Raw genomic sequence first — 5816 nt, 5'->3', positions numbered from 1 at the left:
GACAGCCCCCCCCCCCCCCCCCCGCCCTTTCCTGTAGCATATTGGAGACCATTTACAGAAGTTGTAGTTTCTATTACCTTTATGGAGAACGTAACGATTTTTGTAAGCACTGGTAACCATTCCACAATACTCTATCACCAAATACACTCGTATTGTGGGGCGGCGGGTAAGCAATTAAAACATGTCCTTCACCGTTTACACAAGAGCATGAAAACTATTTTTGCCGTCAGAAAGAAAATGTTCGTACTTGCTATGTTGTCAGCAAGATAAGGTACTGTGACTATTAATAAAAGTTTTTACAGGCACAAACATAATAACATTCCTGGTAACAATAATAATGTCCCTATCAGAAACAGCGCTATGAGCAGTTTCCCTCTACGGTCAGTTCCAAGTAAAACGTTCTGCCACCCTGACTACTAATCATCAAAGTTAATTGCTTGCCTTAAAAGTGGAAAACGATCTCGTTACTTGCCACGCGGTTTTGTCGACATTACAGGCAGCACACAAACAGTTACTTCCATGAAAACTAAGCGGTTCAGGGCAGTGTACAGTTCTCAAGAGTCCATTTCCAACTTTTATCGAAATCGCGTTTGTTAGCTGCTTGGCTGTGACGTCACCAGTTGCATAGCGCTCACAGGCATTTGACTGACGCGGATTGACTGATATCTCGGTGCGAAGAGTCTCTTCTTACTGCCTCTCTGGCCGTTTACGCATGTATACAGTCGGTCACTAAAGTCTACATACACCCTAAAAATAACACTTGAAGTAAAAATCAATCAAGAAAATATTAAGTATTCACTTTCTTTGACTTAAACAGAGATGACAGGAACTGAAAACAACATATACACTGCATAATTAATAATAATTCCATATACTGACATGTTGAACATACAAATGAAACAGCGGTCAGGTACAAAAGTAAACATACACTGTGATGTTCTTCACTTTCAGGCAGAATTTAATATTTTGTATTGCCACCTTCTGCTTCGATCACAGCTTCCAAACGTCGAGGCATAGATTCCACATTTTTTTTTTTTTTTTTTTTGTGTGTGTGTACGAAGGTGTAAAGTTATTCCACTCATTTACTAAGGCTGCTTTTAAATCATCTTTGCTTTTGATGTATGTTTTTTTTTTTATCCTGCGCTTTAGTTCTCCCCTAAATTGTTCAATTTGGGTTAATGTCTGGTGACTGGGGAGCCGAATGAAACTATTTTGGTACGTTGTAAAGTAGTCATTCTTTTACGACAACGGCCGTATGCTTGGGGTCATTGTCTTACTGAAACACCCAGTCTGTTCTTAGTCCCAGTTTCTCCGCAGATTGCTTCAGATTCTCCTTTAAGATGGTGAGATACTTCAATTTATCCACAATACCTTCAATAAATACTAAATTCCCAACTCCAGCTGCAGACATGAAATCCAACACAAGAATATTTCCACCACCATACGTCACCGATGGCACAAGATTTCTCTTCTTTCAACTTTTATTCCTATGTATGACATTGTTCATGATCTCTTTTCCAAAAGGGGAAGGGGGAATCACAGTTGTACGTGTCCTTCTCGGTTCCTTCTCCAATACAGCTTGTAGGTTACCTTTCATGACGCCTCCAGGTCCTTGAGAAACAGAAAAAATAGCCTAAGCTTCTGTTCTCACCTTACAGCTAAAGTAGGACAAAACTCATTCTACATTGAATTTTCCTTCTATAATTTAAAAACACTTGAGGAGTTATCAGAAGGAATTGTTCCTTTTTTAAAAAATATATTATTTGGAAAACTATTATTAACTTTTTCAAAATGTTTATTGGCAGCATGTCACTTCACAGAATTGTGACATTTCACTCTAATATTAAGCATGAATCACAAACTTTGCAATACTTTTTACATATAAACCACAGCTATTATGTGATAGTCAATGTCAGTTTTTAAATAGTCACATTTTGGGCTAGTTTGCAATTTATTTTATTACCTTTGATATTGCTTTACTTAGAAAACTGAGCAACCTTCGTAAAGATCTATCTTCATATGGCTCAGTTATCGTACGGTGAGCACATGCAGTCATTTCAGGTAGCTTGCAGGTCCATGCAACTCCATGATGATGCATTGTCTTCCTCTAATTTCAACACTTTCTACAAACAAATACAAATAATACTTAATGTAATATAAACAGGGGCATTTTCGTTCCACATTTAGTTTTAAGTGAATAACTTGAAAATTAATAAAGGAGCTTAATGGAGTCACATTGTTAATGCTTTTATATCAAAGTAAGGCTACATACGAATTTTCATCTTTCTGAGTCTAATATTTAGCGCCTCCAATTTTTCGTAAAAACGCCGAATTCGACCAAAATATTGCACCAATGAAGTTGAGACTTAAAACTTTTGATTGTGACATACATTTGCATATTTTAAAAAATGTTTAACTTTTTAGCTTCATTATTTAGAGGTATTTATCTTGTTCTGTAAATAATATTCTTAGCAAAACTTATTCATCTGGTCACTCTGAGATTTCACAGTTTTAAAATTGATACACTGACGCAAACCCTGAAAAAGTTTGGAAAAGTTATTTTAATTTTTAAATCCACTCTTAGATTATGGTGCAGTTCTTTGTATGTTATGTACAGATGCATTATGATGACATGGTGCTATTGTTCGCGTCATCTAAAAAGGTGGTCCAATTTTCAGCCGTTCTGCGCATCCCCCTCCACTAGCCACTAGCAGCCAATAATATTCATTCTCTTTCCGAGTGGCTAGCCGAGAGCTACAGCTAGAGAGCGAGAATCTCGCTCCTTCATGCTACACTCTTTGCAGCACTTCGCGACAACCAAATTATTCATTCAACTATCAATTGTTTTCAGAATGAGATTTTCACTCTGCAGCGGAGTGTGCGCTGATATGAAACTTCCTGGCAGATTAAAACTGTGTGCCCGACCGAGACTCGAACTCGGGACCTTTGCCTTTCGCGGGCAAGTGCTCTACCAACTGAGCTACCGAAGCACGACTCACGCCCGGTACTCACAGCTTTACTTCTGCCAGTACCTCGCCTCCTACCTTCCAAACTTTACAGAAGCTCTCCTGCGAAACTTGCAGAACTAGCACTCCTGAAAGAAAGGATATTGCGGAGACATGGCTTAGCCACAGCCTGGGGGATGTTTCCAGAATGAGATTTTCACTCTGCAGCGGAGTGTGCGCTGATATGAAACTTCCTGGCAGATTAAAACTGTGTGCCCGACCGAGACTCGAACTCGGGACCTTTGCCTTTCGCGGGCAAGTGCTCTACCATCTGAGCTACCGAAGCACGACTCACGCCCGGTACTCACAGCTTTACTTCTGCCAGTACCTCGCCTCCTACCTTCCAAACTTTACAGAAGCTCTCCCGCGAAAGGCAAAGGTCCCGAGTTCGAGTCTCGGTCGGGCACACAGTTTTAATCTGCCAGGAAGTTTCATCAATTGTTTTATTTTTTTTCAGACAGCAGTATAGCTGTGAATGTATCTTGTAAATGTGTGAATGCGATTTAAAAAAAAAATAATTCAGGTGACGGCAATAAACGTGAAGTATTTCACAAGCAAGCGAGGCCGATTGTTTACCGCATTTATAACTTTTTCAAACGTGTATTTGAAAGCAGGTCTCCTACTGTTCACATTGAAACACACAAGAACAGACTCCAGAACCATGTGGTGTCGGCCAAGAGAACTGTAAAGAGAATTGTAAAGGAAAGTGTCAGAGCTGTAGGATCCGTAGAAACAGTTGGTTTCGTGTCGCCTGGAAAGGATCGAAATGGCAAGGAGCCTGTAACACAAATGGATAGTTTCAACAACGATGTTTTAACGTGCTCCATGTGAACGATGAATTCCCGACATAACAAAAACGTGTTACAGTTATGCAGGCTTCAATGGTAAGCGCTTCGCCAAGGCAAAGAATTTTAAAAGACGTTGGTTCCAGACATGTTAAGAAGAGAGTTTTTGGTTCAAAGAAGTGACCTAGGTGCAGCATGAACTATGTCCCATTAAAGATTCACGATACAAGAGAAGGAGGTAGTTCAACAATGTATTACCTTGACGAAACATCGGTCAGTTACGATCATTCCAAGAAGATCTGCTGGAAAATGAGTGATGGCACTGGCGGTTTTAAAGTTCCCGTAGGGATAGGTTCTCGGATAATTATTCTGCATGCTGACTCTTCTTCTGGTTTTCTTCCTGAGAATAAACTTCCACTTACGTGCAAGAAAAACAGCAGTGATTACTACTAGGCAATGAACGCTGTCTGTTTCGTGACGTGATTCGCAATTATTGCTTCGAAGTCAGTCATTGCCAATTATAATTCAACTCTTACAGAGAAAAAAATCAAGTACAAACAGCAGAAAAGCGGATATTTTTCCCCGGCTTGAAAATAAAAATATTAAGCACTATATAAACCAGACTCGTGCCGATCTCTTGCATCTCGTTAATTTATACTGTACTTGTCACCTGACACAACGTATAAACAAGATTTCCTTGCACATGAACGAGATCACACAGTCTTGTGTTTACCCGCGTGTCACTGTCATTGTAGCCCCATGGAATGAATTTGGACTAAGGGTTTTAAGGCTATGTGGGAGAAAAAAAACAAAACATTCAAGATAACATACAGTGAATTGCTTGTGCATGAGGCAATAGACAATGAGGCAACAGACATCATCCCACCTGTATCGTGGGCACAGACGGTGTGGCATGCTGTAAAGCTTCAGAAAGAAGAATTTGACAGGGAAGTGATGAAGTATTTAAACCTTGAACCTATCATCGTAAATTTCAAATCAGATTGTTCGGAAACAGACTCAAATAGAAGTGGCAATGGTATTACGATGTAGAGTTTGGAACAAAGTAATAGTATTTCTTAGTTTAAGAATGAGAACTTCCTAGCCATTTTGATTAGGACTTTGTATCCTCTTAATTATGCCGACTATAATGTACAACATATTGCCCAAGGAGTAGTTAAGCTTCTCCCACCACGATGTAAACCTCTGTCATTTTCAAGGCACGAACTGGATAAGGCCCTAGCCATATGACAGTAACTGTTACTTGTCGAGATATCGGCGGTTTTCGATGTTATCGGTCAGATTTCATTGAAGTTTTTCGCGGATGATGGTTAATTGTTTGCTTGTTCAATGGATGATAAATGCGGTCTCTCACCGTAATATCGAACGTGTTAGTTTACACTCATAATGCCCATTAACAACGAAAGATATGACTTGACGGCTTACTGACCATTTTTACGTTAGTCTTTTACATTAGGCTTTTCTACCACTAATTCTTTTTTACACGCAGTGATTACCCTTAACTATCGTCACACACACACACACACACACACACACACACACACACACACACACACACACACACCTTACACATTTTTAAAAATTCTATTGAGTAAAAGCAGTTGTCAAGTAAGCATAATGATTTGGTTTGTGCTTGAAGTTAATTTTGTTGTGTATTAAATGTTTGCTTATAATGCAGTTCGAATCGCAGTAAATGGTACTTACTGCAAGCAGTTTCAATGTTGTTTTGAGGAAAATTGTACTTCACGTCTTCACGAAGTTGTGTCAGCAGTTCTCGCCTCCCGACGTCACGCAGAGTAAATCTGTGGAGTAGTGGACGTGAATTAAGGGCGTGAATTAATATTTCTCTCACGACGATTGATCGAAATTTATTATTCCTCTCATAGATTTGAACGAATAATACAATGTACCGTAAGCAAACGAGCCTTACTGTTATCCGCAGCAATGCAGTTCGGCAATGTAGACTTTGTACTCTCTGCTGCCACGCATGTGCAGTTCTCATCTCCCT

The 5816-nt window shown here is 39.6% G+C and overlaps 1 long non-coding RNA gene across 1 annotated transcript; it reads right to left on the bottom strand.

Annotated features, from left to right (window-relative positions):
- Nucleotides 1–1025: 1025 nt before the first annotated feature.
- Nucleotides 1026–5610, bottom strand: LOC126475287 (uncharacterized). The gene is made up of 3 exons (XR_007586688.1): nt 5513–5610; nt 1964–2123; nt 1026–1611 (listed from the first exon to the last, which is right to left on the bottom strand). It is a non-coding gene; the product is annotated as an uncharacterized LOC126475287 (long non-coding RNA).
- Between the last annotated feature and the right edge of the window lie 206 nt (nt 5611–5816).

Source organism: Schistocerca serialis, chromosome 4 (assembly GCF_023864345.2).
Source record: "Schistocerca serialis cubense isolate TAMUIC-IGC-003099 chromosome 4, iqSchSeri2.2, whole genome shotgun sequence".
Taxonomy (NCBI): Eukaryota; Metazoa; Arthropoda; class Insecta; order Orthoptera; family Acrididae; genus Schistocerca; species Schistocerca serialis.
The sequence above is the reverse complement of the archived record's forward strand: the minus strand, read 5'-3'. Positions and strand labels throughout refer to the sequence as shown.